Source organism: Lichenostomus cassidix, chromosome 2, assembly GCF_008360975.1.
Source record: "Lichenostomus cassidix isolate B80296 chromosome 2, HeHo_3.0, whole genome shotgun sequence".
NCBI lineage: Eukaryota > Metazoa > Chordata > Aves > Passeriformes > Meliphagidae > Lichenostomus > Lichenostomus cassidix.
In genome coordinates this window covers 2,718,432-2,744,323 of record NC_139482.1, presented here as the reverse complement: position 1 = coordinate 2,744,323, position 25,892 = coordinate 2,718,432, and the positions used below count along the sequence as shown (strand labels likewise).

At 45.3% G+C, this 25,892-nt stretch overlaps 1 protein-coding gene and 1 long non-coding RNA gene across 2 annotated transcripts in view; both read right to left on the bottom strand.

The window, feature by feature from the left end:
• Positions 1 to 25,892, bottom strand: part of LOC146440717 (vasoactive intestinal polypeptide receptor) — a 103,702-nt gene that overhangs the window by 76,584 nt on the left and 1,226 nt on the right. The window lies entirely within an intron of this gene.
• Positions 6,229 to 8,143, bottom strand: LOC146440718 (uncharacterized). The gene is made up of 3 exons (XR_014849648.1): positions 8,021 to 8,143; positions 7,599 to 7,827; positions 6,229 to 7,440 (listed from the first exon to the last, which is right to left on the bottom strand). It is a non-coding gene; the product is annotated as an uncharacterized LOC146440718 (long non-coding RNA).

Here is a 25,892-nt window from a genome sequence, read left to right as displayed (position 1 = left end):
GATGTTCAGGCAGAGAATTAATTCTGCTTTATTCCCCTGGGCATTTCCTTTTGTCATTCCTTACCTGCTAACAACACAGATGGGGGGAGAGATTAGAGGGAAGATAATTCTGCTTTGTTTGTTTAAAGGCAAAATATAAAAAGAGCATAAATGACACAGAAACTGAATGTTCTGATGGCAAAATCAAATCTCTGTGGTGCACTGTCACCACACCTCTCTCAGGTGATGCCACTGGCTGTAGATCTCAGAATTTTTTTCATAGGTAATATCTCTAATGTCTTTTTATAGATGGCAAAACCAAGGCAGAAAGCCCAAGATAAAAAAAAACAAAAAAAACCCAACAAAACCATAAAATCAACAAAAAACACCCCACAAACAAAAAGACAAACAAAAAAACCCAACCCCAAAAGAACTTAAGAAAACCCTAACCCACAAAACCCCCACAAAACAACAAAACTGTCACATTGGTCTATGTTATCCAAAAACTCAAAAAACTCCTTCATTCTAGAAAAAATAGACAAAGTAGTAACAAACCCCTCTAAATACTTCACACTCTCTGTTGCCAGCATTTGTATGACTTTAAAGGACCTTTCCATGTGTCAGTGTACTCTGATGTCCATATCTGTCAGAGATACGAAATATTTAAATGCTCTCCTCAAAATATCCTGGCCTGCAAGCAAAGAGACAACAGAAAAAGGGAGAATTTGTGGGGGAAAAAGAGTGGGAAAGAAAGGAGTTGGCCCCTTGTTCCTTGGGAACAAAAGAAGTGAGGACTCTCACTTTTGGATATGAGGAAAACGACAGATTGGGCAATTAGGAAGGTAAAACCTGAGATGGGCAGCAGTGATCAGGACACCTGGGAAGAGGAGCTGATGGATCTGGGAAGAAAACAACGTTTAGAGCAGCAGGAGGAGCAGAAAACCTCTGAGCATTGCCAGAAGTCTCACCCTGGCTGTCAGGATCAACTCAGCTGAGCAGAAAATGCCTTTGAGCAACAGGAATAAAAAAGAGAACAACAGGAAAAGAAACCAAGTGAGATTGCTATGCAAAGAGCTGAAATTCAAGAGAGAGCTAAATATAGCCCCTCAAAAAAAAGGAGAACTCACATGTAGCCCCACCCTAGCTTCTGTTCACTAGCTTCTCCAAAGAATTGGAGGTGCAAATATAATTTTACTAATGCAAACTGGAATAGTTACACATGAAAACGATTTAGCTTGAATAACTGAGAACAACAGCGGGGCTGGGTGTGAAGGCACACAGGGGTATGGAAACTGGGAGGTGGAAGCCACTCAGACGGGAAAAACGTGCTCAGATGGGAGGGTGGGAGTGGCACCATCTGGCTGAAAATCAACAAAAGTAAAGCTTTTTTATATGTAGGAAGGAGGGGGGGAAAAGGATCCAGACAGCTCTCAGCAAGTTTATCTTAGCACAAAAGAACTCAAGACTTTTGAACACCACTTGAAGGAAAGAGTGATGGAAAGTGACAGCAAAAGGAGGTGGGGATAAAACAAAAAATGTGGTTTGTTGAGAGTAAATTATGGCAATGTAACCTATAGGGTTTTTTTCTAAGGTAATTGTTTGGTTTGGGGTTTTTCATGGAGGGAGAGATGAAGACCAGTGGATCTAAATCTTCCTAAGCTTGGTAAATAGTCTAATTCTGTGCCAAAAGGAATGACTTCCATGACAACGGATGCAAGGATTGATACCACAACTGGAAGGAAACTAAAGGAGATTTCCCAGAGAAACTGGGGATTCCCCATCCCTGGGGAAGTGCCTGGAAGTGTCCAAGGCCAGGCTGGATGGACCTTGGAGCAACCTGTGATAGTGGAAGTTATGGAATGACTAGAACTGGATGAGCTTTTTTAATCCCTTGTGTGCACTTGTGCCTGAAAATGGCCAATCCAGAGCTGCCTGCAATTAAAGACTGGGCAAACAGCCTTAAAAAGGTCAGAGAGGGAGAATTTAAAGGTTGCTGATGGTGCCTTCAATCAGCCCTTTCCAGCCACCTCCTCCACGTTTTAGCAGCCCCTACCTGCCTGGCAACTTTCCATCAGGAGTTGGATCTTTCCTGGCTCTACCCCAGCATGCCTGGATGCTTGGTCACATCAAATCAAGGCAGCAATTACACTTGACAGCTCCCTAAAAACTGCAGTCCTGCAGCATGGCTATAATTTCCTGACTGGAAAGAGAAGGAGGAGGGAAAAAAAAAAAAAGAAAATTAAGAAAAAAAAGAGAAAAAAAGATAGCAACTAAACTCAGCTTTGGTTCTGGGGAAGAAAGCACGAAACTAAGGCAAAAGATTTTGCTGACTCTCCAAAACTCCTTCAAGTGTGTAAAATCAATTAGTTGAGAGACAGGCAGCAGCATGCTGAGCAGCAAGAACATCAGTGAGGAGCACAGGGAACATCTCCTTGCACAGCATTTGCCTCCAGAAGGGTCAGAGAGGGGAGGAAAGGAAAATTGCTGGGAAGAAATCAGCCCTACTACCTATTTATGCTTCTTCTTGTGTGCCTTTCAAACCCTGCCTCTAACATGGGGTAACAGAGGAAGAGGATCTCAGATGTCCCTGAAAATCCATCAGGATTTCAGATCCCAAGTGCCCTTCTCATGTGGGGTGACACTCAGCTCCCCTGTGCATCCTTAAAAAAAAAAAAAACCAAAAAAAACACAGCCCTGCCCAAGATCTTTAAAACCAGCGCTCATCTTTGCTGATACAGCCTAGGAAACTCCTGACACTCACAGAGGTCTCGAGCAATCATTTCTGTTTGTGATAAAACAACTCTGAGACAGCCAGGTGCTCTGGCAGCTGAACACAAGAGGCTGAGGCTAGAAAATGCTCACTGTTGTCCTGGTGACACTGCCATTGTCCCTCCACAAACACAGCCATGGCCTGATGAACCAATTCTCCCCTCTTGAAAGCTACTGAAGTACATCCAACCTAACAGCAAAGCCTCACAGGTGTGACTTATCCCTTCTCATTTTTGTTTGAACAAGCTGTCCAGCAGTGAATCTGGCTAAGGGATGACCCCAATTACACCCAGGGAAAGGATGCAGTAGAGGCATCGTGGTGACCACAGCACAGGCAGTACCTGCTGCTGACTAATCACTGAATTTCAGAAAAGTTGGCTGGAAGGGATCTCAGGAGAGCTGGTCCAGCCTGCAACTTGAAGCTGGACTCACACCAGTATTACTCAATATTACACAGATTTCTCGACCCAAAAAACCTCCAAGCATGGAGCTTGCACAACCTTTCTGGGTGATCTGTTTTGTTTCACAGCCCCTGTAGTGATAAAAACCACATTATTTGTGACTGCCCTTCAAGCACCTCCTGACAACAACGTTGTGTAGAACCTTGAGGTCAAAGAAGAGCCACATCAGCTCCTGTTACACAGCAAATGTTCATGTACACAGGCAGGTGCACCACTTTTCACCTTCACAAATAAAAACCGTGAGATTGGCATTGGCAGCCTGTTTGCAGGGTAAATTTTAAGACAAAATTAAGTCAAAGAGATTTTCAGTGAAATGGAAATAGGCAGAACTGCACCTCATTTCCAGGTAGCTGGCATAATGTACACCCTGCCATTGAGAATGGCATTGTTAGGAATGGTTAAAGGTCTGGAAAAGTGGCTAGGACAAAAAATAATAATAAAAAAGCAAATTAAAAAAAAATCCCAGCTAAATTAGAGAGAAAGAAAGCAAATGCGTAATCAGTCACAACCAGCAAGTGCCTACATTGTAAGATTTCCTCCCAAGCACATCTATTTAATGTGGGGAAAAAAAATGTTTTACAAATTCCAGTGACTGAATTCTCTAATGAGACAAATGAGGATTAGAAGCAGACATTGCTTGAGGATAGTTTAACACTGCCTGGAAGGACTGGCCAGAAAAACCTTTCAGGAGTGTCTCTAACAAATCACCCAGGTCTGTTTGAACTGCAGGTCCGAGGAAGAAACTGAAGGTTGGAGCTCTGCAGATGGTAAAACTAAATTTCACAGAGTCCAACAGGTGAGCTCCAGAGGTGCTTTCCAACCTCAGCCAACCTGATTCGGCATGAAAATTATGAATTTGCCAAGAGTAAAGGGAGAAGGTGCAATTCTTGGGATTTTTCTTTTAACAATGAGAAAAAACCCAACAAAAATCAGTAGATTCCGTAAGGGCCTGACTATTTTATCCCTGTTTAATAAGTAAAAAGTGTCATTAATGGTTTCTATAACCTTTTTGTCCCATCCTTTGCCAGTGTCCCCAGTGGCAGAGACTCCACAGGATCCTTAGAGATCCTAACCCATTCCTGCCCTTCTCTCTGCTGACCATCAAAAAGATTTGGTCTATGCTTTGAAACTCTGAATTTCTGTGTCTGCAACTTGAGGCTAAAATTTGTACCTCTACCATAACAAATTTGTGGTTCTACCCAGACTGGTTATGGAGATTATTTTTCTTCCATTTTTTATTTGCAGTAGTTTTAGCAAATACTTAAAAACAAGTTGTGATTTGTCCCTTCAGTGTTTCTAGAATAAATATCCCCAGATCTTTCAGTTTTTTTTTCTTCCACAGCAGTTTTCAGACTTATCACTCTTTTGGCCCCGCCCAGACTCCATCTTGTGAAGTGTTTTTACCCCAAAACAGATACACACGCTCCATTTTGAAGTCTGCCAGGGATTATTTGCTTCTTTTCCCTTGACCAAAACCGAAGTTTGGCTCCAGTTTATTGTTTATCTTACTTGAAGCCTAAAATAGTTAGCAGCCAAATGTAAAAGAAGCTGTCCATGAGTTCAGCCCAACCTCTGTGGAATATCCATTAAAACAGGCAAAAAAACATCTGAGAAATTCTGATTTTTTAGGTGGAGAAGTGCATGAAGTTGAGGAGGATAAAAAGTTCTGTCAGGAGCAGAAATGCAAGGTAACTTTTCCAGGTCTTTTATCTGAGTTTCAGTAATATAATGACCTTTCAGCAAAATAAAATACCAGTGCACCAGCTGAACTTTGTGTTGCAGAGTCACAGCTGAACAGGAAAAATTAACTGCAAGGAATAACATAATCCCTGAGGAGAAGCAGGGAAGCCACCAGAAAAGGGCATCCCATTCACCCTCTCCAACTCCTGAAGTGACACAATATATTCCAATAGCTTTTGGATATATATTCATGTTGAACTAGAAGGGTAAAAATGCAGCCTTGCTCTGCAAAATCACCAAATGATAAAAAAAAAAAAAGGATTCTTTAAAAAAAACCCAACGTTTCCTCATTTTAGTTCCTCTTCATTCATACAGCTCACACGCACATGGCTGAACCTCACTGAGGACTACCCAGTTTCCCTAAGAATTCCTGGGAATTCCCTCATTATACATAAAGATTTTACTGTCTTCAAACACCACGAAGTTTACATACTGAAGGAATGGAGGAAATCAGGGGAATTCTTCTGCTGAAGAATTCTCTGTCTACTGCAGCTTCACTTTTTTCTGAGTGTTTGTACAAATGAGAGGACAAAAAAAAGACCACAAAGTTCACAAAACAGACCTTGACATCACACAATAACAGGATCATTTAGGTTGGAAAAGACCTCTGAGATCATCAAGTCCAACCATTAACTCAGCATGACCAAATCGACCACTAAACCATGTCTCCAAGTGCCACATCCACACATCTGTTAAATCCCTCCAGGGATGGTGACTCCACCACTGCCCTGGGCAGCCTTGACAAACATTTCCGTGAAGAAAATTTTCCCAATATCCAATCCAAACCTCCCTGGTGCAACTTGAGGCCATTTCCTCTCATCCTATCATATTTTATTGGTGGGGAGATACCAACCCTCACACCTCACACCACTACAACCTCCTATCAGTCACCACCAACATCAAAACTGTCCCCAGTCACAGAATCTGTCTGAGGGACACATTGCAAACATAGTTTTACTACAAAAAATGCTCTGGAAAATGCTGTTTCCACCCTGACCTGCCTCTGAGTTTTCAACAACTTGAACAGCAACCACTGTAAGACCTTTGCCTGCAATCCCCAGCCAGCAACAATGTCCTGTTAGGATTTTAATTCAGGACACAACTGGAAATGACACCTGCTGAGCCCACAAGGGGTGACTCACAGTGAGTCCAGCCAGGTTTACCCTTCCAAGAAGGATAATCTAAACTTTTCAATGATTCTATATATGTAGAGGTGAAACTGTACAACCAGATTAGAAACTCCCTTAAAAGCCCTTCTGCAATAAGTTGAGATGCCACCAAAATTTCTATTTGCAAAATGCCTTGGAAGAAATAACCACAATACACATCCTAAAGCAATCAAGGTGCATCAATAAAGAGTAAAAATAATTACAATTAAAAAATCCAGTCCCTCTTCCCTCCAGAGTGTTATCTTGAACAGTTTTCTCAGCCACACTGCACACCCCTGGCAATCTGAGATTTGCCACAGAAGGCATTCACCTCAGGAACATTTCAAGCACGGACACACAACAAACATAGCCCAAGAATTTTCTAAAAACATTAACTGACAAAACCCAGCCAAGTTCTTAGGATTGCCATCCACACCCCACGAAGAGGAATATGTTCTATAAACACAGAGCTATCTCCACGAACAGTGATACCAAACAGGAGATCCCCCTTTGCCTGTATTCTACTGATAGAAAGCCAAGTTTAATATACAGCACGTTTCTTGATCTCCTCTGGTTTTATCAATTGTACCAACTCTAAAACCGGTAATGAAACAGCACTTAAATTGTTCACAATAACATTAAAACCATCCCCCCATGAAATGAATGAGGTTCCCCTCTCAGGTCCTCAAGGCTTCCCAATGGAAATTATTAACTTGGAGTAAAAACTTCAACCATGAATTAAAAGGAGAGACTCGGAAGTGAAAATAAATAAGTGAACCAACAACCCAGTGTTTACTAAACTAGGACAAATATAGATGAAGAAATACAAACGAAATATCATGAAGTTTAGAACCCTTATGTGAGAACCTGAAGACATCAGGAAAACTCTGCACCTGCTAAAAATAAGGGATTAATAAGCAGTTAATATTTTCCTTTTTTATTTTTTTTATTTGATTAGTTTTGAGTGTGGTTTCCTTTTTGGGTCTGGATTTAATTTTTTTTTTCCCAAAAAAAAAAGCATTAGAGCAAACAAAATTTTACAACACTGTACACTCCAGTAGAGGAAAGTTCAACATGTAATAATTTTGATCTTTATTTGGAAAGCAGCAGGGCAACACGCATGGCTCTGGTGATGATGGAGAAGCTTTTTCCAGCTCATTAGTAACAAAGACAAAAGTAAAACAGCATCCAGGAGAGACAAACATTTAAAATTAGCAGAACCGGATAACTTGCACCTAAGAGAATTTGCAAAAGCTGGCTGAGAAGAGCTGTTTGAAAGCAGCCAAATGCAAAACCTGGACTCGGAAAAGAACAAACCCAACACAGACGTCCAGCATGGCAGCCTGGATTTTGGGAAAGAAATTATATGGCAGAGAATTTGGGGATTAAAAAAGGTAAATAATTCCGCATGAACTCGCAGTCTGTGCTGCTGGGAAAAGGCAAACTCAAGTATTTGCTGCATAAACTGAGCAGAGAGGAAGAGCAAGAAGAAAACACTCACTTTTTCTCCGCGGCACTGAGAACATCCGTCCCGCGACACTACGTCAAGAATTTTAAGAGGCCAATAAAAACCAAAGGAGGGTGTGAAAAGGAAGCACAAAAGGAAGTAGAGGAGCTCTGCATCCTTCTGGATGCCCTCAGGTTATCTCAGTGGCCACTGGGCACATGTTCCGGCAACTTAGCAGGTGTTGAACGTGCCCAAATAGCCCTTTGCTATCAGAAAATTCCATCTACAGGGCAAGGAAAAACGGCATAGGAACTGAAAACCTATGGAAATCCCATCACCCACTCCAGATTATCTAAAATAATACCAAGCGCTGGGGGGAAATGCGTTAGGCTGCCCATCCCAGCTCCCAAAAAATAAGAGTTCAACGGAGCACAAGTTTCATTTTAAGAGAAAACAAGCCTTTGGACTGTACTTACCGGAGGTAGCTGTCGAGGTTCGTCCGCCCGGGCGGTCCGCCCTGCCCGCAGCCTCGGGCGCTCGCTCCGCGGCACAAGGCGCAGCGGCTGGCAGCCTGTCCCGGCGCCGCTCGGCTGTCGCCTCTGCCACCATGGCTCTGTCCCGGCGCCGCTCGGCTGTCGCCTCTGCCACCATGGCTCTGTCCCGGCGAGGGGACACCAGCCCCGGACCGGCGGCAGGCGCAGCGCGGTGGGAAAGGGACAGGGAGATGAGAGGGTGCGGGAGCGGAGTCTCCCTGAAGCTCGCCTTTATTAAGGGGAGCGACACGGGGATCCTTAGCAGCTAAAAACCAGGGCGAGAACCCCGAGAGCTCGGCCGTTACAGGGGGTTTTAAGGGACGCGAAAACAGGGCGGAGAATCAGCCCCTATCCAATAAAATGCAATTTGAGGGAAGATATACAGACCGGAGAACAAATAAAACTTTTCAAGGGGAGGGCGTAACGAACGAGAACAAATCAGTAACAGAACTTGGCAGAACTTTCTGGAAGAAGGGGAAGGTCTCAGAGCTCAGCACCGCCTCCGGATCCTCCTCCGAGGAGGAGCTCCACTCATCGGAGGAGGGGATAACAAACGAGAATTGATCAGTAACAGAACCTTCCAGAACTTTTTGAGAGAGGGGGAAGGTGTCAGAGCTCAGCACCGCCTCTGGATCCCTCCTGACAGACAGCAGCTACTGGGGCCGGACCGCCCACAAGTTAACCGGTGAAAATTAGCTGCTTTCAACAATTTACCAAATAAAATAATCTATCCTTCCCATCAGGGATTACTCTAATCTTAATATAGCTCCAAGTGCACGGGCTTCCTAGGGTTTTGATGTCAGGCTCTGGCCAAGGCACTGAGATGTTACATTTCCCTTGGATTCTCCTCCTGAAAGCCCACTTGCTCTTGTTTGGGAAAATCACATTAAAATAATGGAGTTTCAATAGTGTTCTTAACTCCAGGAGGAGGAAATGCTGCACAGAAATCCTCACTTTGGGGTATTTCTGTTTGATTAACATTTCTGGGTTAGAAAAAACCTGATCAAGGTCTAACTATCCATGTCATGAAGCAAGAATAGACAAAGAAAATTCATATTGATACTGCTGGAGCCACATGCACTATCAATTCCCAAGGTTTCAGCAGGAAACTTGCAGTATTTTCCTTTTCTCTGTGGTTAGTCCACCCTGGTCTGGTGGAAGGTGCCCCTGCCCATGGCAGGGGTGTTGGAATGAGATGAAATTTAAGATTCCTTCCCACTGAATTCATTCCATGATTCTGTGATTGCAGGCAAGAGAGAAGTCACCTTGGTGGCACAGAGAAGAAAGATACCAAACGTCTGTAATTCATCTGATAAATAAACAAAAAATTCACCATTTTTTCCAGAATAATGTTGTGATTTTTGCTGCTGGTTTTGCTGGGTTTGGGGGTTGCTGAAAGTGACCAGGAGCTGTTGGTATTTCTGCAGTGCACAGCAGTGACATCAAACTGGTCCCTGTTCATGCAGGAATAGACACAGATAGAGCACCCCAAGGCAGAATTCCTTTGTCTGAAGTTTGCTGCTCAGTCCCAAATGAAATTCTGGAGAGCTGGGAGAGCCCATGGTACAAGCAAAGGTGTCTGAGGGAGCTGCAGCTCTCATCTTCCTGAACTGGAACAAGGTCCTACCTGGGGGCAGATAATCCAACCTCAAAACTCCAGTGGCCATAAAAGCAGAGTTTGACATCTTAATCTGCAATCCAGTGCCACCCTGGGGATGTTTTCACAGGATAAAAGGAGGATCTGAACCCAGATCTTACCAAAAATTAGAGATGTCTGGAGTCTCCCTGTCACCTACATAACATCTCTCTCTGTTCCATGTATGGGAGAAAGAAATCCATTGTGAATGAAGAAACTGTCCTGCAATTCCAGGGAAGAGACATCATTCTGACTCTTTTTTTTTTTTTTTCCTTTTTTTGCTGTCTTCTGGTCTTCAAAGCAAGAATACTCATGTCTTCAGTTCTGGGCTTGCTGGACCCCACAAGGCCAGCCTGGGGCTGGGGACACAGTGAGCTCTGCATCTGCCCTTTAGGAGCTCTTTGGATGTTACAAAACCGAATGGATTGTGCAATCCCTGCACTGTGGGATCCCACTTTAACCCAGTTCCTATCTTAGGTGCCCATCATAAAAAAGAGGATTGCACTGCATGTGGTTTATCAGACTCATCTGGCTCTTAACCTGGGCACAGGGACCTAAAAAGCGTCTTCAGTGCTGGGATTTCACAGCCCAGTTGTTTTGCTCTTCTGTGAAGAGTTCAGCCTTTTCCCTGAGGATCCTCCACGGATCTGGAACTGAGGGACTCACAAGGATATATTGATGTTTTTCCTTAATTAAGACCAAAAAAAACCTCAAAAAATGGGAATTTTGGGACACAAGTGGAGCAGCACTTGCTGAGGGATGGATGTTTCCAGCTCCCTTTCCTGCTGGGATCACAGCAGGCTTTGGGAATTCCCAGTTTCCTTCCTTTAGGGCAGCCAAAGCTTTTAGGGATGGACACACACAGGGAACAGATCCCACATCGTAAATTTCATCCATATCTTCCCAATAGTCCACCAAAGAAATGCAATGGGCTCAGGCCAAAGATATATCGACCTCTTTTCCTTGGAAATGTAAAAACACAGAGGAAAAGAACACAAACCCAATGGAAAATGAAGTGAAAGCCTTCCCTGGATTCAGCAGCTGCTGGGGTCTTGAATCCAAAGGTCAGTAAAAGAAATTAAATTAATTAAAATTCCCAAAAACTCCATGGTCAGAGCTGAAAATGCCTCTCAGTGGCACAAGCTCACACTGCCATGGCAGAGGTTGCCCCAGCAAGGGAGTATCTTCCAGGCAAGGCAGTTCAGGCTATTGCCAACAGGAAAATCGTGTTTGAGGTCTGGACTCCCTCAGAAACTCCTCCCAGCTCCACAACCCACCAGCAAGACAAGTGGAAAATGAGGATTTTCTGTTGCACAGCCTGTGCTTTGCCCACTGCAGTGAACATGGTGTTCACCATCATCTGGCTCCTGCCATAAACTTCCCTTAACTGGGTTTTCCTGCCTCTAGGGGTTGCTTCCTGCCCAGAACATCCCATTCCCAGCCCTGCACTTGAGGGCCATTCCTTGCAGATGAGAATTTATGGCACTTTAAATCACAGCCAAACTGGCACCAGGATCTGGCTGTGCATCCCTCACAGCTTTATCAGGCTGGGAGTATTTCTGGGAGAAAGTGGCTTCTCCAAGTGTGGAAATGGCTTCTCCAGATGTGGAAATCCTAATTTCATCCCCAAATTCCCGGGCTTGGGCTCCAGGGGATCACACAGAAGGCAGAGAGTGAGGAAAGAGAAGAAGCAACAAAGCCTAAAATCAAAAGCCTAAAATCATTAGTAGTTTTGCCGAGGCGTGTGTGCTAATGTAAAGCTGTTATTGCTGTAATTATAGCTGTGCTTACTGTCACTGCTAATGGATGTGCTCTCCATGCTCACAGGGCTGCAGGCAGGGAAGGAATAGCTCTCATTCCCAGCTTTCCCAGCCTGGGCACGGAGCCATCCCTGCACTGCTCCCAGCACAGCCATCCAGCTGCACGGCCAGGACTGAGCCTTGCACAGAGCTGGAGGAAAATCAGACTCAGTGATCCTGCCCCACTGATTTACAGCCACACTCCAGACCACAATCGTCATTATACAGCCTGGAAATATTCTTGAGAGTGAACAAACAAAAGAAAAGTGAATCTTTTTTTTTTTTTTAATAAAAATTCTGCAAAGGTTTGAGAGTTCTGGATAAAGTTTATAGCTATCACCTTGCTGTGTTTCTGCTCTTTTTTGTATGAAATGATTTGTGTCATTCACCTCCTCAGTGACACAAGTTGGTATCAGACAATTGTAATTGGAGGTATTTGACAGCAGAATCTCATGCCACAGCTAAAGCTGGACTGGGTAAGACTGAACAACAGAAAAAGTAAAATAACATCTTTATTTTCTCCTAGCTGTACACATATTTTCTACCACACATAGCCAGGTATCCCCTAGGTTTAGCCCAGCACCAGCTCCAGGCTTTGCTCCAGAATATTAAATGCAGGATAGGAAATAGAGGGAAGTGCTTTCCTCAGCACCAGAGTACAGCAAAATGTGCAGATCTTCTCTGAAAAGCCCTCATTTAAAAGCAGCAAAGTCAAGGTTGGCTCCCGGAGTGCAGCATCCCCTGGGATAGCACAAAAAACTCCTTAACACGTGGACTCAAAGCAGGGATGGCTTAAAAAAGATGGGAGGGAAAAAAAAAATCACATTTCTTCTGGGAAGTAGGGAAATTATCCCTGACCTGGGATCCAAGCCACTGTGGATTTAAACTCCTTGGAACAAGAAGACAATCACACTTTTTTTTCTCCTTATACACAAAGCAATTTGCTTCTTCAATGGCATAAAAATTAAATCCAGCTGGAATGGCTTTTTAATTAAAATCATACTTTGCTTATCAGAGTGAGAGCACTTAGCTGGTTACAAAGGGAACATGGCAAACTCTGGCATCCCATTCCCCATTCCCATTCCCCATTTCCCATTCCTCATTCCCCATTCCTCATTCCCCATTCCCCTTTCCCCATTCCCAATTCCCCATTCCCCATTCCCATTCCTCATTCCCCATTCCCCACTCCCCATTCATTCCCAATTACCCATTCATTCCCCATTCCCATTTCCTATTCCCCATTCCCCAAGCCAGGCTGTGCCCCAAACACCCTCCTGTGTACCCCTTGGCAGAATGCCCCACATGAGCTCTCCTCACCCCATTTATGGCTCAGAGAAAGTCATGTAGGACACACAGAGTCTCTATAAAGGTAGAGATAAAAGCTCCTTCCCTGAACCTGCTGGAGTTCAATTTGCTGAGTGCTGGGAATTTCCTTGCAAAGACTCTCCATACATTTAATTCCATCTCCTTGGCTGTGTTGTTATCTATCTTTGCAGACAGCTGAATTGTTTCCCACTGTCCTGGAAGGGCCCTCAGGCCAAAGGCTGAACCCATTCCTGGCAGATTCACCCCCCTCCAAGAGTTCAGGAGCCTTTTCTTCCCAAGCATCATCCCAAAATTGCTGCCAGAGCCCTACTGCTTTGCCAGATGGGGAGCACAACATTCCCAGGCAGAAAGTTACCTGATTTTTAGCTCCAGTGAAAAGACTGCAGCCACAAGGTGCTGATTTAGGCTGAAATAATTATCTCCTGGTCAAACCCAAGAACACACACATTAATCTCGATGTGTCTCCTGCATAATGAAAAAACCACAGCTTTTCCTTTGCACTCCTCCTGCCCTCTCCCTCCTGACACCCAAAAGTGCTGCTTCACTGAAATGCCACCATTCTGCAGGGAAACAAAACCCACTGATAAACCCCCCAGGAGACACCTGATCTCAGTGGCCAAGCTGTCTTAGATTTTTGAACACCTTTAAACTCCAGACTTAGTTCAATATTAACCTTCTAAGCCTGAAAATTTTTTTCTCCGATTAAATCTGCCACTGGTGAAGGGAAAAGGCTGGATATGATTGAAACTGAGAGTTGTGATAGAGCAACTTCCAAAAGTGAAACTCTTCCACTATCTGATCATGGCAGAGGTCATGATCCCTTCTCTGAGTGTGCCACACTGACAGCCTGTGAATCAGGAAAGTGGTATTTCCCTCCTTCCCAGAAATGTTTTTTTTCTTCATTCACCCTTCTGTTAACAAAAATAACTCAAGGCTTCTGAACAATTCCTATTTCTTGGTTGCTAGAAAAAGGGGAAAAGCTACTCTGATTTTTCTTCCCTACCAACCAAGAATGAAAACACCCAAGGATAAATCCCCTCACAACTTTATAATCAAAATAACCCACCTTCCTGAGACTATTCCTCAAATAAAAGGTTAGAGTTTGTTTTGGTTTTTTTTTTCAGGAAAATGCATTTGGAAGGCAAACAGGCACCAAGGTCTAGTGTGAAGAAAACTGTCACCAATCTTTATATCTTGGCCTGCAGGTGAATTAAATCTCATTTCCCAGTGACCACATGCCCCACTCTCAGAGGTCAGCTCACTGACCTGTGAGCTCTGCAGAAGTTTACTGGTTTCCCCATGCAGACCTCACTGTCGAGGTACAAATCCAATTTTAAGTTTCTTTTCCTCTCAGCCCTTGTAAGCAGCTCATGTTCCTGTGCACGTGGGGCTGGAGATGGCCAACTGCATCTTTTCTGGTGAGAAGCACAATTTTTAATTTTGCTGCTTTTATTTCAGCACAGTGTGAAGGATCTTGGTGTGACTCCCTATTGCTCGTATGAGGACAATCAAAAATATTAATCCTCCTCTGCCTCCTGATTTTTTTTTACAAGGAACAGACCACATCTGCTGGGTGAAACACTTGTCTGAGCACTGAGCACATGGCCAGCACCATCCTGATGGAAACTTTTCCCTGGCTCTGCTCCCTATAAAAACACTCCTTTCCCTCCGTGGCCATGATCCCCAGGACACTTGGCTGGCACAGGAAGGCCTGAGACCACCGTGGATGGATCCCTCAAAACAAGGGGTGATGTTGGGAGAGGGCAGTAGAGCAAATCTGTCCAGTTGCCTTCGAGCTTCTGCCACTCAAACAGATCCCCAACATTTCTGTACACACTCACACAAATCCCAAAATAAAGGGACCAAGGGGAAGATTGACAAAAAAAAGCATCATCAGTGGGACCTTTCCACTAGAGATCTGGCAAATCCACAGCTCTGGAGGGACTGGACTCCAGGGAAACCCCACTGCAGTCTGACAGGATGTAAGGAGGTTTACAAAAAAAGAGGGAGAGCAATTTTTCACACAGGCAGGTAGTGATAGGACAAGGGAATGGTTCTAAACTAAGAGGAGATATTTATTAGATGTTACAAAGAAATTCTGCCCGGTGAGAATGGTGAAATACAGCACAGGGTGTCCAGAGAAGCTGGATCTCTGGAAGTGTCCAAGGTCAGGTTGGACAGGGTTTGGAGCAACCTGGGACAATGGAAGCTGTCCCTGCCATGGCAGGGGTGGGACTGGATGATTTTAAGGTCCCTTGCAATCCAATCAATCCAATCCAATCCAATCCAATCCAATCCCAATCCAATCCTTTCCATGACTCTATGATGACTCCACAAAACCTTAGAGAGATCCTGCCCATCTCTCAACAAACCCCACTGGATTTTATACTGGATTTTAATTTCTAAACCAGAAGAAATGTTTCTCTTTCCAGGATGATCTGTTCCCATCTCCAACTCTCACCTGGCTGTAAATCAAACCCAGATATGGCTCCAAACCTGACTGAGCATTCCTGCCCTGCCAGGGAGATCCACAACTGTACTAATGCCTTGTTCCTGCTGAAGGTGGTTCTGCCTTGCTCTATTTTTCCTGACAGGAGAGCAGGAGGGTGAGCACAGCACTGGGAACAGGATCACATCTCACTCCCTCGCTGCTGTAAACCTTCCCACACCCAGCCAAATCCAACCCCACTGAGGGAACAAACACTCCAGCACCAGTCCTAGCCCCTTACTTTAAATCCTAGAATCCTTAAACTTGGAAAAGACCTCTGAGATCATCGAATCCAATCATGAACCCAGCACTGCCACATCCACCACCACCACTGTGCCCATGCACCACACATTTACACATTGTTGGAATCACATTCACGGAAGGTGATTCCACCACTTCCTTGAGCTTCCTGTTCCAAAGCTTGACAACACTTTCAGTGAAGCAATTGTTCCTTCCACTAAGAAAAAGAAGATGTTTCCATTCCCAAATGTTACCACAAGTCCACGTGTGTAGGGGGTAGTCACATCATCCCCGTGACATCAATTAGCAATGCTAATCTAGCCAAACACCAGCTACGACATCTTTAGGCTGTAGGCAGACAAAAGTGAAAAGAAATAAGCCAAAAGTAAATCCCATTTCCAGTCTGGGTTTTCGGCACTGAGCCACAAGACCACCCCCAGCAGAAAGTTCATCTTCAGAGTCTGGAAGTGAGCTGAGCTTCCCAGCTTTATCCTGAACTCTCCAGCTGGAGCTGAATTCATTGGTTCATCTCCTTCTCCTGCTGGTTGCCCCAGTGGATTCTGTTCCTTGCCTGTACTTTTCCCCAGGCTACTCTGCAAGGGAAATCAGCATTTATTTTTAGGTCCATTGCTCTCTGACTGGTTGGGCTCTCCTCCCAGGGCTGCAATATATACTTAATACTTGTTTTCAGAGCTGACAGCCCAGGAAGTTTGAGTGGTGAACTGGCACAGAAGAAATCATTGCAGAGGAGAGGGGCATCAACTCGCCAAGCATTTTAACTCCCCTTCTGGAAAGGGGCCTTGACTCTTCATCAGTCCCATAGTGGGGAAGAAAGCAAGAATTAAAGACACAGTTGCTGTTTGATGAGGATGATGATGATGATGGCTTCATTTGCAATAACAAATCCTGTCAGATCTGCAGCAGAGAGGAGCAGGAGGGGGATACTCGATTAGAGCATCATGTAGAGGGAAAAAAATCCACACTGGAAAAAGGCAGTGTAGGAGAGAGAAGGGCATTGGGCTGCTCAGCATTCCCAGCACAGGGAATGTTCTGGGCAGAGGTGATCCAGGTGGGGTCAGCAGAGCCAGGGCTCATCCCACACAGGGATTCAGCTCAGATTTGTCATCATCCCACACTGGATCTCCCCAAGGCTGTGGTTCCCAACCCAACTCATGCCCATGGTCCCCACCTGCCCTTCATCTCAACCTCCATCCTCTCCCTCATCCCCATCCTCCCCACATCCCCAGGCAATCCCAGGCTGGAATCACAGGTCCTGGCTAGACTCTGAGCTCTCCACCTCAGCTTGCAGAAGTCCCATGGATTCTTTTCCCTTCCCACCTCTCTTTCCAAAGAGCAGGGACACTGCTGTTGAGTGCATGAGGGCTCTTCCCTTCAGAAAAACACAACCTTTCCTCAGCCCTTTCTTCCACAACTGAACTTAGTGGTTTTGGAAGATGTTCCCTCAATAAATCCTGTCTGTGTTTTATCTCCGTGTAACAACAACACACAGCAAACAAATTTGCACAGGCAACCAAAGCTTCAGCTTTAAAGCTGGGTTTAAAAATATTTTCAGATATTTTTTTGGTCCCTTAAGACATTTGTAAGGCTCAGGTCAAATAGACCCAAGGCAGTGAGCTCCAATCTTCATTTCCTTTTCTGTCTACAAAACCATCAGGGCTTGGCTAACACAGTTTAACCACCAGAGATGTCTGGCTCTGGGGACAACTTCCCAGTTAAACCAGCACAGCAGAAAAGTGAATTTTAAGAACTGGGAGGTAAATAACTGTATGGTTACAACAGGAGCCCTGTGCTGGCAGACGTCTCGAGGAGACAGAAAAGTTATTCCTGCCTTATATCCCCAAGTTTGTAAGATCCAAATGAAAACAGCAGCAGAGGTGGAAATCACAAACACACACCTCAGCATCAGGATTCTCCTCCTCACAGAGTTTAAATTTAATACTAGTGTAGATCACACACCTCCAGAGTACCTTCAGCCACTGGCAGTCACCAGTGAACCATATCCAAAAGGAGCAGGGACCAAGATGAATGGATCTCTAAAAGCAGTATCTCAAACCAGGGTTTTATTAAGTGCTCTAAGAGCCATGATTGACTGCTGGTGTATGAGATATAGTATTTTTTTTATTAGTACAGCTAGAGGTAGAAAAAAAGCCTTTAAAGCTCTTTACCTCTGAGGCACAGGGAGGAAACGTCCAGCTCCGAATTTCATAGGTCTGAAAAAACCGCTCGGGAGTTTTGTCAAGTTTGTTAATTACAGAAATAAAAAGGAAAAAACGAGCAATTAGCACCTGCAGAGAGACTAAATCACCGAGGCAGGGAGGAGCTGGTAGGACCATCAGCCCTTTGTGGGGATGGGAAGAGTTATCACCTCTGCGGCAGCACAGAGGGAGCAGACGGGGAGGAAACTGTGGAATGTCATAAAAATCAACATCTCCACGGAGCTGGAGGGGTTTAAGGCCCAGAAGAGCCAGGAATGTTAATTTGGGAGCTCAGCTGGTGGAGACACACTATAGGTCTGTGGCATGGAAGGATGGGAGCGATGGGTTTGCAGCAGGACACTCCACAACCAGCACTCTCTGACTTCATGTTGTCCCAAACATTTTCGGGCTAAATCCAGAGCAATGGCCACTCAGGTCTTTTTTTTTCCTTTTATCCCTCAAGAAGTATTGCTATAACTGCAATCATATTTTTATATGCATAAATATATTTTAAAAAAATACGTATTTCGGTTGTTCCAATAAAAGCTGTTATTTCTCTTGGTAAAAACCTTTCCTCATCTGCATCGTACACAAACAGCCTGGAGATAAGCCTTTGATACACCGTGAATTCCCAGGAAAGGGAGGAGAGAGAGGGGGAAGGAAGAACAAAGTTTAATTTTGCTGAAGATGCTGCTGCAAAGGAAACTGTTTGAACAAGAATTCCTGTGCCCCAACCAACAAAGCATCACCTCCAGCAGGTGGAAAAAAATAAATTCACAGAGGAACTGTGCAAAAAAAGAAACTCCGCAAGGAGAGTCTCGGAGTAGAGAAAGGCAGAAAGGGTGGAAAATTTCCTTGAGAGGAATCAGTGGAGAACTGGAATTGAGTGCATGGCTGAGACCCACATGGTTCTGCAGCAGTGTTTAATGTCACATCCCCCCCAAAAATGCACTCAGCCTTGCAGTCAGAAATTCCTCAGGTATTGCTTGGCCTCCTCCCTTGCCCTGGAAAGCTGGGAAATGTCTCAGCAGCAGCGTTTTGCTCTGCCTTTGAGGATTTCAAGCAAAAAGACGACCTGTTTCTATTGTGGAAACAGGATGGAAAAGTCTAATTATCCTTAAAAACCGGGATGAAAATGAAAAATAACCAAAGAGGTGGATGCAGATGTGGAAGGAAGCAAGTGGCTTGTCTCAGGGTTGGCTCTTTCCTCTTGCTTTGGAATGACTCTGGGACAACAGGAAAACCCCGTGACCTCTCAGGGAAGGAATCCCAAAGCTCCATCACCCCTCCATGGAGCTCCCAGCACAGGGCAGGACTCAGCAAAGGGAAGAAAAAAGCCACATCTCCTTGCAGTCCATGCTGAATTGTCCCAATTTACATGGGGAAAAAGCAGCCAAAAAATACCAAGCACAGCTCAGGACTGAGGCCAGCCACTGATGGTGAGGAGGGTGAAGTGGCTTTAGCCACTTTAAACCAGGCACAGGTTTGATCTCCACTCAGGAAACTCCTGAGGGCTGTGAAAAGTGCCTTGAAAGTTAAAAAAAAAGTTAAAAAGAAAAAGCTCATGTGTTCTATATACCATGAATGGGATGAATGAGTTCCCCTCTCCCCTGAGAGATGGATGGGGAAAAAGCTGTAAAAATAATCACCACATGCACTAAAAGGAGAGGTGGATGTGGCTATGGCAAAATAAAGGTGGCAGAGGTGTAACCTCCAGCAGGAGCTGGATCCTGGCCATTTCCAAGCTGAGTGCATAAAAATGCTGAGATTCAGCTTTGAGGCTGCTTTTCCTTTTGGTGCAAATGTGCAGAAATGTGTAGAGTTTTTATGGTTTTCTTTTTTTTTATTATTTGGGGGGGATGGTGGTCATCACAACCAGTACATTTAATTTTATTTCATTTTCTTCCTGCCTTGCCAGGGGATATGTTCCTCAAAGTCTGAGCTGCCACTTGGGAGAGATGAAATAAAACCTGCTTTTGGGTAAGGAATAAAGCAGGCTGCAGGGAAAAGCTCAGCATGGAGCAAATCTCCTTCTCTCTTTTTCATCCTCACACAACACAAGGAACCAGTTTGAGGCTTCAGATTTCTCGATAGAGGTGTCTACCTGAGGACTGAAGTACCACTGCATCTGTGAGGGTTCAGGAAGGTGCCTAATGAGGTGACTTTATTTTTGGTGTTCACAGCATCACTGAATCAGAGAATCCTACAATGGTTTGGGTTGAAAAGGACCTTAAAGCTCCTCTCACTCCAACCCCTCTGCCACAGAGCATCTGCAGGGGCTTCTCTCTCTGCAAAGGGGTGATGTGGGGCAAGAGGATATTTTCCTACTCCTCAGTGGTCAGAGAACTGACCCTGCCATCCCTGCTGACCCCACAGGAGCTCAGAGCCTCCTGCTCACTCAGACACCCTCAGAGAAATGCCAAAATCGGGATGTCTTGAGCTGCCAGGAGAATCCCACCTGCCAGGGAGCTCCCAGGCTGAGCTCTGTGACAGACTGTGACATTTGTGAGAGCCCTGCAGCCACTGCTCAGATGTCACACATCACCAGGCATTAATTGAAACATCTGTTAAACACAGAATCCGGGCTGGAGCCTCAAAGACACATCTTTGAAAGACACCCAATAGATTTCAGCTCTAAAAAGGAGACACTGAGTATTGATATTTTGCCCTCCAGACAAGAATTGTATTTAAATAGATTTTTTTTTTCCCTTTTCTCTTGATGAGATGACAGAGATGAGGATGAAAAAAGCTGCGGAGCTCATAGAGGAGTAGAAACACCCCTGCTGAAAAGAACAGGATAACAGGGGTGGTGGCTCAGCAAACAGAGTTGGAATCTCATTTTCAATTCCTTTGGCCTCTTCTCCACTTTAAACTGATGCAAATCAATGGAGCCAAGCCATGAGAGTTTATCAAAATGACATCACCCACCCTGCTTGTCCAGCTCATTAGTGAAGTGCATCAGGAAATAATCCCAATTTGGTTCTGAATTAGGAAATACTCACAATTCAGTTCTAACACTGGAATTTAAACGGCAAACAGATTTACAGAAGTGTAAATCTGCAGCTCCCAGCAATGCAAACAGTGAAATGGACAGTTAGGGACTGCCCTGGGAGGGAGAAATCCACCGAATGTGACTAATGGAGCAGTTTAAAGCTGTTAATACCCACCGTTGCAGTTGACTGAAAAAGTGACTGTGCTAATTGAAAGTCCATCAGGGTCTCTAAAATTCCTGTACAGGAATAGGCCTTCACGTCCTGGAAATCCTATATATAAACCATTTAGTGCTGGAGATAAGATCTGCCCCAATAAAGCGCCAGCAAAGCAGCACTAATGCGAGCTCTGCAGCCTTGAGCAACCCACAGCACACAAAAACGTCCCTAAATTCACTCAGCAAACCAACCAGCCCGAAATTACCCAGCTGAGGGCTGATGTCACCCACGGCACAAGGGGCAGAAAATAGCAGAGGCAAGGAAATCTCCCATCTGCTTCCTCCTCTTAACCTCACCTGCTCGCTGCCAGAGGGTCAGGCTTCGTTCCCAGGGCTGCTTGGATTGGTGCAGACTGGCAATTATTAAACATAAGTGCTTTGCTATTAGAGCTCTTCCCTCGTTAGGGTTCAGGCATGAGGCTGAGCTGGTTCAAAGTGAGTCGTGGCAGAGCTGCAGCCAGGGGATGCTCCTAAGAAGGATGGAGTTTGGGGATGGAGAATATTAATGCTGGCTTCAAAACATCCTAATCGGAAGGGAATTTTGGGCCTTTTTTTACATCTCCAGAAGCTTTCAGGTTTTGTTGAAACCCAGTGCTGAGGTAGCCTGGTGTGGCCCCATTTGACAAAAAAATTGGTTCTGAAAGGATGCAAGGAGCATCTTTATGGAACCCAAACCTCTGGCTCCAGGGAGCTCATCCTCTCCTCCACAATCTCCTCCTCCAAACCTTCCCCCAGGCTCTTCCTGAGCGCTAATGGATGAACTCTCCCTGCATCCTTGTGCTGCCAGAGGTGAAGGTTGAGCCCGGAGAGATGAATCATCCCAGACAAATCCCTGGCGGTCAGGCAGGGAGCCAGGCGTGCTGGGGATGCTCCAAAAGGGAATGGTGAGTGCCCAGCTGCTGATCAGCCTTCTCCAGCCTGGCACAGGACATGGCAGGAGCTGGGTGGGCTCTGGGTGATGCCAGCCTGAGGGTTGGCATCCCATCCCAGCCTCTCTCATACCCCAAAACGAAAAGTTTGGTTTTTTTCTTTCACTGCGTCCCTCTGAGATGTCATTTTTGAAGGCAAAAATCATCCTCCCCCCTGGCTCAGGTCCCACCCAGCTGAAGCTGGGGGAGCTCCTGACTTCTGGAACACATCTGGGAGTGTGGAAGGGAGGGAGCAGTGGAATTGCAGACGTTCAGCACCCAGCAAGGGAAACCTGCCCAGGACAGGAGGACAAGTCTGTCCATCCATGCCCTCATCCCACCTGCTGGCTCAGAACTCCAACCCTCCCTGCTCTGGGATCTCCAGTCATCCCCAGCCCATTTTATCTGTGGTTTTGGCCCCTGATTTAGGGTTTTTCTTGGCTGCATTTCCTAGATTTTAATAGTCACAAAGGACTTTCCTCTCCTTTCCAGAACAGAAGAAAGTTGATGAGAGCAGGGAATGGGGATATGTTTAATCCCACAGCCTTTCCCAGGCATTGGAACACCACATTTCCATGTCCCCTGAGCCAGGGGGATGCAGCAGGGACCCCATTTGCAGCAGTGAAGTGACACTGCCACACTGGTGCTGACCTGGCCTGAGGGCAGGGAGTGACCTACTGAGTTCCTAAAATCCATCTGAGTCCTGCTCCCCACCAAAACCTGAGTTCCACTTTTTATTCTGCACAGATGATTTGACCCCCTTCCTGAATTTGAGCCACACAGGGTGTGACAAATCTCCTCGAAGTGCACTCAGATCTGACTTTAAAAAAGATCATAATGTCTCAGGTGTCATTGATCTCCACAGTGTCTGGTGTCCTTCCCCAGGCTGCCAATAAAAATGGGACACTTGATGCTGAACAGGGAGATGTCCCTCCTGTCCCTCTTCCCTCTATTCCATCTCCAGCACAGATCTGTGTCTACAATCTAGCCCAAACACCAGAAAATTCCCAGTCCTCCCAGACTGTCAGCACATCATGTGGAAGATCGATTTTGACAAGTCACCAGTCTCTCCAGTTGTTTCTGCTGGGAGACCATCTGGTAAAGGCAAAAAGCTCTCTATATTTTTTTTCTTTTTTTTCCCCCTGAAAATGAATATAAACTCTGAATATTTGTCATTTCCAAGGCAGCCTTTCAGCAGTGCCTCTGGAGAGCTGAAACACCTCTCTCCTGAATGTCCCACCACTCATTCATGCTCCACTTGCCCATTTGCCAAATATGCAGAGCATCCCCCAACTGCCCAATCCCTCCTTGGAAAGCCAGGAGTGAGGAGACAAAAAAACCTCTCAGCAAAGTCACTGAGAAACACTGAGAGCAAGAAGGCAATGTTCTGTCAGCCTCACAGCCACCACAGGACACAAGGCAGCTCACCTGAATTTGAATTTGCATTTCTATCTGGAGCAGCCCTCTGGCTCTCTCACCTCTCACTGCTGATACTACAACAGGGGGGTTGGAGGCAGAGTATTTTTAAAGCGCTGTGAAAAGAAGGAAAAGCAAAATTCCACACCCAAATTCACAACCCAGGCGGCTTTCCCTGTCCATGGTCCCACCTGCCTCCTGATGCTGAATGCCTGGTGAAAATCCCTCTTTTTGAAAAACACCCTGCTGGACTCATCTGCTTTTAAAACCCATCCCAATCCCCATCCTGGCTGTCTCTCCGGAGTTCCCTGGCTGGGTCAGACCTCCTGGCTGCAGGAGGATGTGACAATGACAGTGTGAATGCCCTGCTGACATGCTGGTGAGCTGGAGTCAAACACTGCTTGAAACAGCCTGAACTATTCCACACTGCACTTTTTTTTCCCCCTCAGATACTGTTTCCCCCCCTCTCCCCGCCCTGTTTTTCAATTTTGCCTTTTTGTGCCCTAAAGAAAAGCTTCTACAATTACTGCTATTATATTGATATTGCTATATATTATTTTATTATTATTGATGGTTAGGCGTCCTCTGAAAACTTTCAGCATTACAGAGAGGCAGAGAATCCTTCAGAGCTACCCAGACACAGGGCTGGGCAACAGGTTCTCCTGAATAAAGTCAGTCATGCATTTATACAAGCATAAATGGAATAAATCAAACACCCAGTGATACACTGAGGGTTTGTGGCAAGGCCTTTGTCAAACACATGTTGTTATTGCTAAAGGATCCTCATGCTGGAGCAGGAACTGAGCTGGAGGAGTCCAGTGAGTACCTTGTCTTTTGGCCAAAAGCAGTGATTGTTTTGTTTAAGATATATTTATCTCACTTCACAGATTCTCAGTCAATGACAGGAGCAAAGAGGTGCAGACACAGCTGAAGTGGTTGTCCTGTGAGCTCAGATTTCACTGATTTCCACTCTGACCACATTTCCAGCATTTACACTCAGACTGATGAAGGATCAGATCTGAGTTGTTTTATTCTTTGCCATGACAAATCTACTTTCAAGGCTGGAACAGAGCAAAACCCCGAAGAAAAGCACAAATTACACCAGCTGGGCAGATTTGGCTAATTCAAGGAGTTTGCAGTCAGAAGGCACGTGGAATCCACCAACTGCTTCAAATTATCCACATCTCACGTTCTAGACACACACCGGGGGGGAGAAAAAGTCTAATTCATAGCTCTTCAGGCCAAATTATCTTAATTACACCCCTAAAACCGACACAGAACAACCTAAAAAGGATTATTGTGCATTTACACCACTGACTTGAATACTTTCCTTGCAACTCTTCCAAGCTGCCCCTGGCAGGAGGCAGGACTTTGGTGAGCATGGCCTGATGAACTGCAGCAAATGAGATCTTCCCAATCCCCTTTTCCCCACAGCGTGGAGGATGAGAGGTGAAAGTTTATAGCAGCAATTAGAAACCACATGGCTGCAACAGGTTTATTGCACTGCACTTGTTGATCAGCCAATCGTTGCCGTTCAGGAGTTTTTTTTCCCCAAGGACACGCTGATAAAAATTATCACAATTAATTGTATGAAAGAAACTCAAACCAAGAAACCCAAACCAGCCAAACCCTGCTGAGCCATCACAAGTCCCAGGTTGTTACAATGGCAGAGTTACTTTTGCTTTAAAGATCAGCACCAAATCCCGGGTTTAAGCTGAGAAACAAACCAGGGATTTTCTCCAGAGCCGAAGCACTTCAGTATTAGTCACCTTGCAGATCAGAGCTGATAAGGAGCACGTGGATTTTTTAACCCACCAGCATGAACCAGATCCCAGGAACATTAACAACAACAGAATAATAAAAAGGGTTGGAAAGGAAGCAGTTAGAGGATTGCAGCCGGTCTGTGCCTTGTGCTGCCCCAAAGCTCTAGGGGTTTGTGCTCCTTGATGGCAACCCAAGAGCATCAGCCTGATCCTGCCAGCCCTTGCAGGGTGAGCTTCAGCAGCCAGGTCACCTCAGCCTCTGCAGGATTTGGCCCCAGAGGAGCTCTTTACACCAACAATCTTTAAAGAAATGGGAATTTTGCCATGGGCTCCAGTGGAAGCAAGAGTTGGAGCAGCTCCAGCAGCTGATGAGGATGCTGTCCCTTCTCCTTTCCCCAGCTCCAGCCCTGGACACATGGCCTATTTTGGATCTGCCCTAAAGCAAACTCTGTAGAATTCCAAGAATTATTTGCTTGGTCATTTTTTTTTTAATACTTTAATGCATTTTCCCAACCTGTTCATCCTCTAAGCCTTTGGCAATGCAGATGGCTGTGTGGCTCACGGTGACAGCAAAAAAAAAAAAATTTGAAATTAAATCCATTTGTCTCATTTCTTGCGGGACAAGGGGAGAAGAAAGGAGAGGAGAAAAGGGAGACAAGTGATGCACTGACACATCTGGGTTAACTTCCACTCTCTGAGGCTGAGCTTGGTTGGTCTGACTCTGCTTTAAGCCCAGGCTGGATGATGCTCTGAGCAACTGGTCCAGTGAAAGGTGTCCTGCCCACAGCAGCGGCTTAGGAATCAGATGATCTTTA